General features: G+C 33.5%; 1 long non-coding RNA gene across 4 annotated transcripts in view; it reads left to right on the plus strand.

Moving 5' to 3' along the window:
* The window catches only part of LOC125049019, a 21,876-nt gene continuing 9,283 nt past the window's right edge, over positions 1-12,593 (plus strand). Inside the window, exons 1-2 of one of the 4 annotated variants that reach the window (XR_007116933.1) lie at positions 1-546; positions 10,530-10,660. This is a non-coding gene — a long non-coding RNA (uncharacterized LOC125049019). Of the gene's footprint in view, positions 547-10,529; positions 10,675-12,593 lie in introns of all 4 variants that reach the window. The other 3 variants (XR_007116932.1, XR_007116931.1, XR_007116930.1) reach the window with 3 other exon arrangements.

Raw genomic sequence — 12,593 nt, forward strand, 5'->3', positions numbered from 1 at the left:
CCAAAAATTACAGATAAGTCATGAGATTGACGGAGCCAGCGCATTGGTGCACGTCGAGAGAAAACGCCCGCGCCGAAGAACAGTGGTACCAACTCTACAAGAGAAAACCTCGCACGAAACTTTTCCGTTTGGCCCTAATGAGTGCTATGATAATATGCAATTGATTCTAAACGATGTATTCTAAAGTTGTGTTGATATTTCGAATATGACAAAGTTAAGAAATTAAAACTATGGCGCTAGTTTTGCTTAATTGTAGAGACGAAACATTCGCGAGACGCCAATATTCAGAATCGAACGTCCGCACTCCGCCCCTCCAAAGAATGACAGTGACCCAAATGGAGCGCGGGCGCATTCAGTTCCGCGAGCGAGCGCGCGACAGTCCTACCCGACGCACGCGCCGCCGCGGTGCCACTGTGGAGTCCTAATCGCCGGCTTGTGGTTCTAGTGTCACATTTATTCCGGTTTCCGGTGTTATGCAGTGAGGTCAGTGATTAAGGCCATGGCTGGATCATTAATGGATGGTATCGTGGATTTTGACCTTTCAAGGTAAGTGAATGCGACGTGAGTTGTCGATTTTACCGAAAAAAGTATAGAACAATTTTCAAATTACTGCCAGTTAATGACAACGTCGACAGCGGTGACTCAGACTTATCTCGAATTTTCCTTTTGTGCAAATAATAAGGATCGCGTCGCAGTGTCTCGAAGGCGACGCGCCACCTGGCAACAAGTTCTAGTCTGTCGCTATGCAGGGTCTCCTCTCGATACCAACACCATATCCCGGCTTTTCTCGCTCCGCAGCCGCAACAAAGTAACGGACTCCTCGGGCCCGAAATTCCGCTGCGGACATTCACGCCGCAACTGACTAAAATAAATCTTATTTAACAATAAAACTTCTTCGGCCACTTTGGATCGACAATACTTTCTCGTAGAACTTTGCTAACGAAAATTACCGAAAACAAATTTCCGTGACGTCAGCAAATTGTCGTAACAGTATAACTGCGAACGATCAATTTCTTGTGATAGCTAGTAGCTATTGGAATATTTTTGTATTCTTGTACAATAAATTAGTGACACTAATTAAAAATATTCACAAAAACCGAGATTTTTTTAAAACCATTTTATTGAAATAAAATTCATATTCTACATGTCAAAATGCAATTTTTACACATGTAGAATTTATAATTATTTTACTCAACATCGTGTGACGTCAAACATTGCGCGGCAAACATCATTGAGCTTCGACGAATTCACTGATAACAAATAAATAATAGAAGTATGCTACACGTTTAGTTGAATATTCGTCATAATATTTAAAAAAAAAAGAGACGATAACTTACGTAACGCGTGGGTACGTGGCATAAAACCTATAAAAATTTTCACGTGGAAAATACAATTAGCACTAGTTTAATTTCGATTAACTTATAAGTTTCAATTCAGTGTGAATAAAAATCAAATTTTAAGAAAATTCCCAACATTTTTGACACATCTAAATCCCGCCAAAAGGTAATTAGCGCCAAGAACGGAGTTATTAGATATAACGCGTTTTTAGGTTATTAAAAAACCCGCCCAATTTTCGTGTACCCGAAATAGGGGTGGTTCGTGCCCACCCCAGGATATATAAAGAATCCCTTAGATACGTCAATGCTCAATACTAATATATAAATTAACTATGTACAATGTATGGTTTTTTTATAACCTTGTAAAACTAACTTGCATGGAGATATTTTATAATACAAACACTATCGCACGAGTGACGAGGTCCCTCGGAGGGCATCCGCCTCTGAGATTCATGTCCAGACTTGTTGCGGTCATACAGTACACAGGTTTATACCTGTTTTATTTTCAAGTTCTAGATTTTATGTAAGATTTTTCGATGAATTTATGGAATTTGATTTGTCTTGTGGATTTTAAAGATTAATTTAGACATTAAGGTGTACATTTTTCTCATTTCATTTGAAAATATTGTGTCGTTGGGTTCGAGAGAGCATTATCCATGATGGAAATTTTTAATGTAAATGCTATATAAAACAGAAAATGGAGAATACTAAATATGATAACTTATTTGCAAGAAACAAGTTAGTACTGTAATAAATGGGTGCAAATTGTTTAATAATTTCAAAAGTTTTACAAATTAATTTTACTACTCAAGTAATGTAAAATTTTTGTAATGTTTATGTTCCAACTTCACGATTTTTTATGTCAAATATGTTTATAATAAAAACAAAAGAACTATTTAAATTTAATTACATAATTAGTTAATAAAAACAGCAGTGCCTTCGTTGGTGCAACAGGAGACCCGAAAACATAACAATTTATTTTTATTAATTATTTTGAACGATTTTTACACAAACATTAAAATAAAACCATCCAAGACTTATGTTTATCCTTTCCTTATACATACAAATCACATACACTAATTAAAAGCAGAAATATAAAATTGAATATCCAGAAATCATAGTCTAGAAGCATAACCGTGTCCACAGACCCTACTCAATGACTCATAGAGCCAGTTTTAATTCCGATGGAGGCTCGTGTTTTGCACCTAGCTAGGCTTATTGTAATGTTTCTTTGAAATAAATTCTGGTGAAAGAATTACATCAGTTTCAAAGTTTAATACCAAAAACATACAAACGTTTCCTCTTTATAACTTTTATTATAGATTTTTTTAACTTTTTAATGTAAAATAGTAAAAGAAAAATATTCGAATTCCCGATTTTCATTTCGTCTAAAAAAAATTCAGATAAATAGGTTTTTATATTAGGTATAGTGTGTTAAGTTTACGCATGTTCGCAATTCAAGGAAATTGTGTTATCTAGTTATCTCTGCGGCTAAAATAAGGCTAAATGCTCCCTGATAACCTAATCACTTTCTTTTATGAATATGCAAAATGACACATTGAAATAAAATGCGCATTAATAATAAAATAAGATACATTTTCATAGAAAATTTAAAACTTCATTTTTATATTATATGTTGAATACTCAAATTCATTAAAAAAATTTCATAATCTTGAAACTTAGCTATGTTAGACGCATCAGTAGTCTAGTAATTGCCTGAGACGCGATTCTCAACACTGATGAGCGTTTGAATTACTGAAATGTTTCTTCCTTTTTACAATTTTACCGTTGCTTATACGATAAAAACATCGTGAACATATTTCCTAGGCCTAAAAGTCGACGGCATTTGTGTACGTGCCTTTATTTATTGCTTTAAAAAATCATTCCTGGAAACAGATATATAATATAATTTAATTGATTCAGAATTTTGGTTACTCCACTTGCTTGCATCATCACGCTAGTGTATATTGGAAAGAAACATATACACTTTTAATGGATATATTAGAAATGTATACCTAACAATATTTTCCGAACAACAATACTATCTAAGATTAGTATGCGCGTGATTCAATGGGCGGTGATTACTGACGTCTCACTCGTCAGCCAACGTCATATATCGTCACAAGTATATTTAGAAAGAATGTAACATCAGTTGAAAGATTTTCCGGAAAATTTTGGAAAACGGCCAGAAAATGCGGTGCAGTTTATCTCGTTCGAATTTTTAACTATTTCCTGTTAATGTTCATAGTTGTGTTTATAGATTCGACGGGAAAAAACAGGATTTTATCGGTGTTCAGCACGACTTCAATTCGAGTCCGAATTTTCAAATAAGGGAGCGTTCAAGTATTACGTAACGAATTTGGGGGGGGGGGGGTCTATTGTAAATCGTTACGATGCGGGGCGGGGATTGAATTACGCGTTATTGTTAATATTATTTTCGACTTTCCAGTACTTTACACCACATAATAGTAACTTTTAGATAAAAAGAGTCACTGGGTGGCCACGAAACGTTTTACTATTGGGTACAGAAAAACTTTATGGCGCGTTACATGGGGGGGGGAGATCAATAATCTCCAAAAATGGCATGACGTAATACTTGAACGTTCCCTAAGTAACATAATTTAAGTGAAGAGATATCATTAAACGTTGAACTTCAGCTCTCTGTAACTCTCACTTGTTAAGTTTTTGTATTGTGCCATCCAAAGATTGCGACATCAGCCGTTATTGAGAGAACTATATCAAAATTGCATACACAGTTGTCTTTGGAATCATACCATTCCCTTATTATTTATCTAACACATTATATTGCTTATTATATAAAAATTACGCTCATTTGGTCATCGATTTTGCGAAGTTGAATTTATGTGCGTAAATATGCATTTGCCCCAATTCCTGAGAGAATCAGGTGTTAATAAAATAAACAATTAATTTATCTTATTCTAAAGAGTTCCAAATCTAATCTAAGCAAAAATTCATGTTATCTACAATCGAATCTTGCAAAACCTTGCGATAGCAAATTTAGGTTATCAGTTTAAAAATCAGTTTGAATTTGGAATAAATTAAATGACGGTTAAATAGCATAAACATTACAAAGCGTTTCTTGTTGTATAATAGTCAAAAAAAATTTTTTTTTCTTCAATACCCTAGACGGAGATAAGCTGGCGCATTCTCCGCATTTTTTTTTTTTTATAGAACGGGGGGCAAACGGGCAGGAGGCTCACCTGATGTTAAGTGATACCGCCGCCCATGGACACTCTCAATGCCAGAGGGCTCGCGAGTGCGTTGCCGGCCTTTTAAGAATAGGTACGCTCTTTTCTTGAAGGACCCTAAGTCAAATTGGTTCGGAAATACTTCAGTGGGCAGCTGGTTCCACATAGTGGTTGTGCGCGGCAAAGACTGCCTTGAAAAACGCTCAGTTGTGGAACGGCGGACGTCGAGGTGATACGGGCCACACTGCACATTGTTAAAGCATCCCAGATGTATGTGGGAAGTATTTCTATCTTCATCTTCTTTCTACCTTTGATCAAGGTCTTCACTCACCCACTCTTTCCGTCAAATCCACCTCCAGTGCTTACTATTTTACGTTTTAGATGCTGTCAACCAGAAACTTTATTTTTCTAATATGAAAATGCGTTACGTATCCCTAGGTAAGAAAAGAAAGAAAGAAAGAAAGAAAGAAAAAACTTTATTATGCACAATATACAAGATATTTAGATAAAGTAAAGTGCACTGGCCCCCACACTAGGATTCCCATTATTTTATAAACTATTTATTTATTAACTATTCGTTGCATTAATATAGTAAGGAGTAAGAATGAACTCTTCATTGGATTTTGTATATGGCACTTAGCCTACTCCAGGGTCTCAAGTTTTTAAAGTAGCCAGCCGACTAAAACATCTCCGATGCTTCCGGCACTACCTTTGTAGCCCTCGCGAATTACCGGGAGATATTACTCACCCATAAAACGATACAAACGACCATAATGTTGTTCCACGTTCAACACATCATTAATTTAGATAAGTTGAAAGTTTTGTTACGAGGATAATAACTGTTTCATCTATTGACAATGAGTAATGAGTGCGTGTTTGCATTTATAACGTAATTTTTGGCTTATGTAAGTTATAAGTATTCCCGGCTCGCCCATGAATATTGTAAACAAAAATATTACCGATGTAGCCGGGACGTATTTCGCGAGACGTGTGATGTGAAGTTTAGAGATAGAAAAAGTCTCTGGACACAATGGCAGGGGAGTAGAATAAGTATTATTTATTTTACCATGAGTTTGACAGTGACACAACCGAAAGTTTGACCGACCATATACAGTAATAGTCAAGGAATAGGGTAAGATTGGTAATGCACTGGCCTTCGTGATTACCATTTCATACATTTTTAATGTGTGAAATGAAATTCAAAGTGTTCTTTTTAGGGTAAACCATAGGAATTGAAAAATATAATTACATAACAAATAATTGAATTTGGAATATTTAAACGTTTTGTATTACATTTAAGTCCAGGTGACTTATACTTATACTTAAATATGTACAAAAATCTATCTACAGACGAAGTTGACGACATAAATTTGTTGCTTTATACTATACCCCTCATTTGCATTATTCCAGATTTATGAGACACGTGTAGATCTATTTTGTCATCTGGTTTGTAAATTAATGGCAACACCAGCCAAAGCCAAACGTGAGATCGTGTTTATCCACCTGTTGCTTTCTCACAATGTTGCATATTTGCAAGTTGCATATATTTGTTGCCAACATTCTGAATCTATTTTCAACACTATAAGGGATAGGAAAGATCAAAATAATGGTTTAATAAGGCACTTAAAACTAATCAAGTTTATTAATAGAACACAAAAACGTCAAATCTTAATAAATAAAACAAAGTCGGGTTCGAACACTTATACAGTGGTCATCAGCTGACCATCATCTCATCTATCCCCTATTTGCGTTTGATCCACGACTTTTTAGCCACCCTGTATAACGGCTGGACCGATTTTAATGTTTTTTGACGTAAAAATTTACAGATTTATGAGAAAAAATCCAATACAAAATGTTCAATGTCAAATGGGTTTCGTAACGTAAGTTCGCCGGGGCAGCTAGTAATTTATAAATAAATGTAGCTACCCTTATTTGTTGTGTGTGTGTGTGGTTGGAGCAATATATATTTAATACTAATACTACTACTTATAATATTCCTTGATACTAAGTTAATATTTAGGGAAACATTATAAGTAAATGGATGTATGCTTCAATTATTTTTTTAATAATTTGTATTAAATTTTTTTTGCAACATTAACATCGGCCTTTTTAATAGCTTCCATCAGCTGTGTCTTGATTGAATGTGTCTAGGATCTATGAAAAAAATGCTGTCAATCCAGATAGCTCAAACGATTGTCAGGTTTTTGTGTTATGGTCAATTAAGTTGACTTGTGTCGGCGTTCCCTCAGGAATGCAGTCGGAACCTGTTCAACAGCTGATGCAACATAACACTAACTCATCGTGTTTCATAAGTTATGGTTAAATACATACAGTTGTCAATAAGCGAAAACCACAGATTAAATTACTCTATGGTTTTTATATTCCTTATTCAAACATCTGTTATAATTTATATTCTATTTTTAAATTTTAAATAACTTAGTAACTGGTATCCCTCTGTTGGTTATTAAACGCTTATAATCTTTATGGCTAAATTAAAAATTAAGTATTGACTTTACCAGAAATCACACTTCTAAAGGACACTTCTAGCAATCGTTTTAAATTAATTCCACACATACCTAAGGCATAATATTAAATTTTAAGAAAATACAATTTTTTTAAATATTTCTCGTATTTACTGTTGAACTATTGGCTCATAAAGATGAAAAAAGTCTACATTAAATTATATGGCTAATCAAACCCTTTATTAATACAATTTTATTGCTTGCTTTAACATAGATGTTTATAATTAAAATAATGTCTCCCAAGAGTTTCGAAGAACTTGGTATAAATATCCCGCTCACACCGTGAGACAGCTGACGATGACGTCACGACATCATCAGCTGGTGCCGGTGAGGCGGTGACAAAACAAACTGATAATATTAGATATCTATGAGGTTATCGTCTAATGCCTTCGCCTTGGCGCCAATCGATATTCGATTTGTGTTAATGATTAATGACAGTGACGACTGTATGAAAATCTTTTACCACAAATTGTTATTATATCCCGATGAAGAAATAATAACGGGATCAAGTACTCAGTTTTTAACATATTGTTGCGCGATGCATTGTAGGTTATGAAAAAAATATCAAAAATCATTTATTCATATAGGTTGTTAACACAATGTACACTTATGAACGTCAAAAAAGAAATATATATTAAATGCTTCTAATTTTACATTTACTGCCAGTTCTCAAATCAAGGGCGTAGAATGGAAGAGAAGAGGCAATATACTCTCTGTCACTCTTTTTAATAATATCCTTAAATGTCACCTTTTAAATCAGTGTTCCCCAACATGGAACCCACTCCTCAGAAAGTGGCAATTTGATTGTTAAGGGAGCTATTCGAAAATTTCTTAAAGTTATTTGTAATTTGAATTTCAGTTTTTCACTATATTTGGCTGACCCTCAAGATTTTCTTCTATTACGCAATTAACACTTGCTTGTTGTTGCAAAGAAACGTGTATGTACAGACGTTATAATTCTTTGGCGTAACAAGATAAAATCTTTTCAAAAATTGTATTCTACCTTTGTAGAAAAAACGAAACTAACACTAGAGAAAAGATATTTAACACATTGAAAGTTTTATTATAACGCATTATCAAGTTAAATAAAGTTTATTCAAATATCACAAAATAAAATGTTGACTATAGCTTAAACTTTAGGGTGTCCGGTGCGCGCGTATCGTAAAAATTTACTCTCATCATTTTTCCCTAATGCGCTAAAAGAAGTATAACTTCAAAAAGTGTCTTGGAGTGTGCCAGGTAGTTCGGCGTCCCATGGAATATAGACCAAACCAAATCAAACTACATACAAGATATAGTATATAGTAAAAACCTTCCGTTTTAAGGGGGAAAAACACTTGTAAGATAAAAAATCATTGTCAAGGAACTGTACTTGGATATAGTCTGTGATTAATTACATACAAAAGCTGATCTATACCCAAGACTAAAGTCAATAAGTAACAAAAAGCTGACTTTCCCATAAAGAAAAATTATCAATGAAACAGATGCAGAAATCTGAGGCCTATAAGGTTTCACCCATAAAAGGTCAGTTCCACTGATTCTATCCATGAGTGTATATAGAGCTCACTATGTGTGTACATACACTCACTATCTTGCTATGTGACCCAAAAATTTATCTATAAGGTTTAATGTATATAAATCTGACTTAATTAAAACTTGTGGATTAAATTTCATGTCTCCATGGTTACGATGTTATTTTCATATAATATAATAACAGAATAAAAGAAGAAATCTCTTCTTCTTATGTTTATTAATACTCATATATTTGTTGTATGTTTGCTCTGCATGACAACATATTAAATGATTTAGGTGGCAAGGCTTTTATTTGGAATAATAATTAAAATATGTGCAAAGCCCCAAATTTACTTTTCTACAATTGTTTCGACTTCTAAAATACCGTAGAAGGAGATTCCAAATTTTTTTTTTCATTATTTTTTCAAATAAATGTATTCTTTGTAAAAAATATGTATGAAAATAATACAAATTAGAGTCCTTAGGAACCGATATTTTAATAATGCATATTAAATATCTCAACAGAATTAAAAGCGAGATTGCAGACTCGCGACTAATGAGCTGTATCGACGCGATCGATCTATAAATAGCTTTCATATATATAGAACTTGCTCGTCTTATGTCTGACACATCCTTTTTACTCCTTTTTACTTTGAGAAATATTATTGCTAAATGTTTAAAAGGGTTTAAGAATCCATACTCTGAGCTGGTTACTAAAAATATTATCAATTTAAAACTTGAATGATGTTGGCTGTGATTTGACTGTACATATTAATAATAATAAAGCTAGCCAAGTTAGCATTTACTTATAGCTATATGTTTGTTGTAATATGTTAGTTGCCTGTGAATATGGACCCCTCTTGGGTCTTCCCAACTTCTTTGCTCCCTCCTCCAACTCTTTTCAGATGATAGACTTTGCCAATTAGTCTGCCAGTCTTTTCCTGCTATTTCTATCAAGTCATCAGCACACCTTCTTTATGGCATGTCCACTCTTCTTTTGGTCCCTTCCATCGTGTTGTCTTTAATTTCCATCTGTTGTCTAGGTATCGTATAACCAGCCCATTGCCATTTTAGTTTACAACCCTGTTGTAATAGGGCATTGGTTGCTTTAGTTTTTTGTCTAAGGTTAGGCGAATGGTAGATAGTATCGCTCAACGTATATTAAAATGACGGCAACGAGCATTAAAGTACACTGCCACTGCTCCCATTATGTATAGTTGTTTATTTTATCTAGCTACTTGCAAATAAATCCATATTGAGATTTTTATTTTATTTTATGTATATTTATTTAAATTTAACTAATGATTATTATGAATACAAAACAGTTTAATGTTATTATTAGTCCAAATGCAATAATCACGGAATGACATGCTCGAAAACTTTTACCAATTCCTAGCTAAGCTATTGTATAATTAACGTGAAAATTTGACAGATAGAGAGAGATGGAGATAGAGAATTGATAGGCTAAACGGAAGAACTTGGTTCGCATGGTAAGCGTTGGAGCGCGTATTTGATTCGGCAAACAAGAGCTGTCAGCGCTAAGTCTCAATTCTCATTCTTAGGCGACTTTGTAGTTAGTCACTAGTTAGTTTTCTAAAAAAAAAATTGTTGAAAAAACGTATTAGCGAATAAACAACATTGAGTCAGAACGATTCTGATGACATCAGACTCAAGTTGACGCCATGCATACTTCGCGAACAATTCCGCGAAATACAAATTAATTCAACTAGTAGGCTAATGAATATTGAATTTATTAAGTGTTTAATAATATTAAATGGTCATTTGAATAATCAAAACATAAATAGGAAGTCCTACATACCACCACTATCATCTCGATATCCGCTATGTTACGACAGGTTTTTAAGAAACGTACTTAATAACAAAGCCTGCGGAAATCTTGCTTTATATATGTCATAACAGTACTTTTAATATGTTTTGTGTTGTTCCAGGTCAATTCGATTCATAGAAGACGGTGGAAACTAAAGCACATCCTAAATGTATATGAAAGTAGAAATTAATGTATGGTAAGCGAAATATATACTGGATCCCACATAAATGAGAAGAAATAAGTATTCAAAATGTTGATACCAAAAGGTATTTTTTCCGGTATTTTAATATAATAAAAATATATATAAATATTTATTGGAGATAGTTTTCTCTTTGGTGAATTCAAATTAAGAACGCTGTAGGTTCATAAATGTAATATCTTTATTTAGTGTTTATAACATTAAAATATCAATTAATCATAATGAGGGACGAGAAAAATTATCAAGAAAGTTGCCGTCCCTCTTTTTCATAGCCAAGTTTACCTAGACCTATGTAATAAAACCTCTTTGATACACACGTGAATTTATTGTATGTAATTTTGATGTGAATTATTTGACATTTTAAATGCTTTACGGCAATCGTGGTTGCTTTAGCTGTTTATATCTGTATAGAAGTCTAAAGTTTTAATTCGCTTTAATCATAGTAATATTGTATATTAGCAATGTTTCATTGATATGATGCGCACATAAAAAGTTATTAAACCCATCCCTATATGTACGTGGGTCGCACATTAAATATTGAATAAACGGAAGGACATGAACACCATATTTGGGGTCAATACAACCGCTTAAATTTGTTTTCCAAGAACCTATTGACTTTTAAATCAGGATCTTGGCGTGCGTCAAGTGAATTGGTTTTGAATAATAAAGCATTAGCTTTTCTAAATAGATTTTTAAGTCGCGAACTCCCGTCTGTCACCGACCGTTTGAATTGTAGGTACGCAATTAGGTTTTCAAATATTACAATTCATATATTTATCATGTTATTATAGTTTTTTATAAACCATGGCTAAAATGCCATCTAATGCTAATTACGATCCTTAGAATATTTAATTAGCTTTAGACTCAAGACAGTCGAAGGTCCAGTCGAATGTTCTAGAAAAGTGTTTCCGAACGTTGGGCCCACGCCCCACAGGGGGGCAATTTGTTACGGGGGATATTCGAAAGTTCATTAAAACTATTTGGAATTAGAATTTCGGTTCTTTTATTATTTCGTTAACAATTTCCTCTGTTACAGTGAACAATCAAATTGTTTAATATTAAAAATTATGGGTTTGGGGCATTAGAATATTATAAAGGCTAAGATGGGGCATGGCACTAATAGGATGGGAAACACTGTTCAAGAACTTCCAACTTAAATCAAGCTTCAAGAGCTGTCAAACATTTTCTGTATAAAGTTCAACATATTTGAAAGTGCTTTCGACAATATTGAGACAAATTCGAGTTACAATATGGACCTTAGGTGACTAAAAATCATAATGCAAGTGTAATAAGATTATATAATGTTGAGTAATTTATTCAAGCTTTTGTTTAGTTTTTAAATAAGGAGAATTTTAGTTGTAAGAGCCACGGTTAGTTGGTAATAATTTAAAACCTATTCCAACTCGCTGAAAAACGGGTTTATAGTTAAAATCGTTGTTAGCAACTAAGTTGTTTGAAGCTGGTTATTTAATGTTGTTTATATTATTTTTAATTAAACTTCATTCATTTCATTAAAATTTAATTCATTTAAAACCTGAGCAAATACCAAGCGTGTCACGAATAAGTAATTAAAATTGATAGATTTTGCATAAAATGTCTTAAAGGAAATGGTAGAAGATGGTTCTACTTTCGGCAAAGGCGTTTTCAACTTCATTTATCTATACCGTGGTAATAGCTGAAATTGTGTTGCCACGTGAACATTCATTTGAGTCATACAGTTGGATCAATTATACTAATTTATTTTCGATTTTGTAGGCAATCCAGTAAAACTCTGCACGTCTCACATACTCATTTCGAGTTTAAACATCATTTAGTAACGCATGAAATAAGAAAGTAATAAAAACCTTCCTGAATGTTCTAAGATTCCAATTTTATATCTAGAAAACGTGTATAAAAAGCGGCGTAAAATATAATGGCAGGCTGAAGCGATGACGCTAGGGTTAATGACACGTTGACTCATCGGTACACGGGCTCTAACTTAGTATT

The sequence above is a fragment of the Pieris napi genome, chromosome 4, assembly GCF_905475465.1.
Source record: "Pieris napi chromosome 4, ilPieNapi1.2, whole genome shotgun sequence".
Lineage (NCBI taxonomy): Eukaryota > Metazoa > Arthropoda > Insecta > Lepidoptera > Pieridae > Pieris > Pieris napi.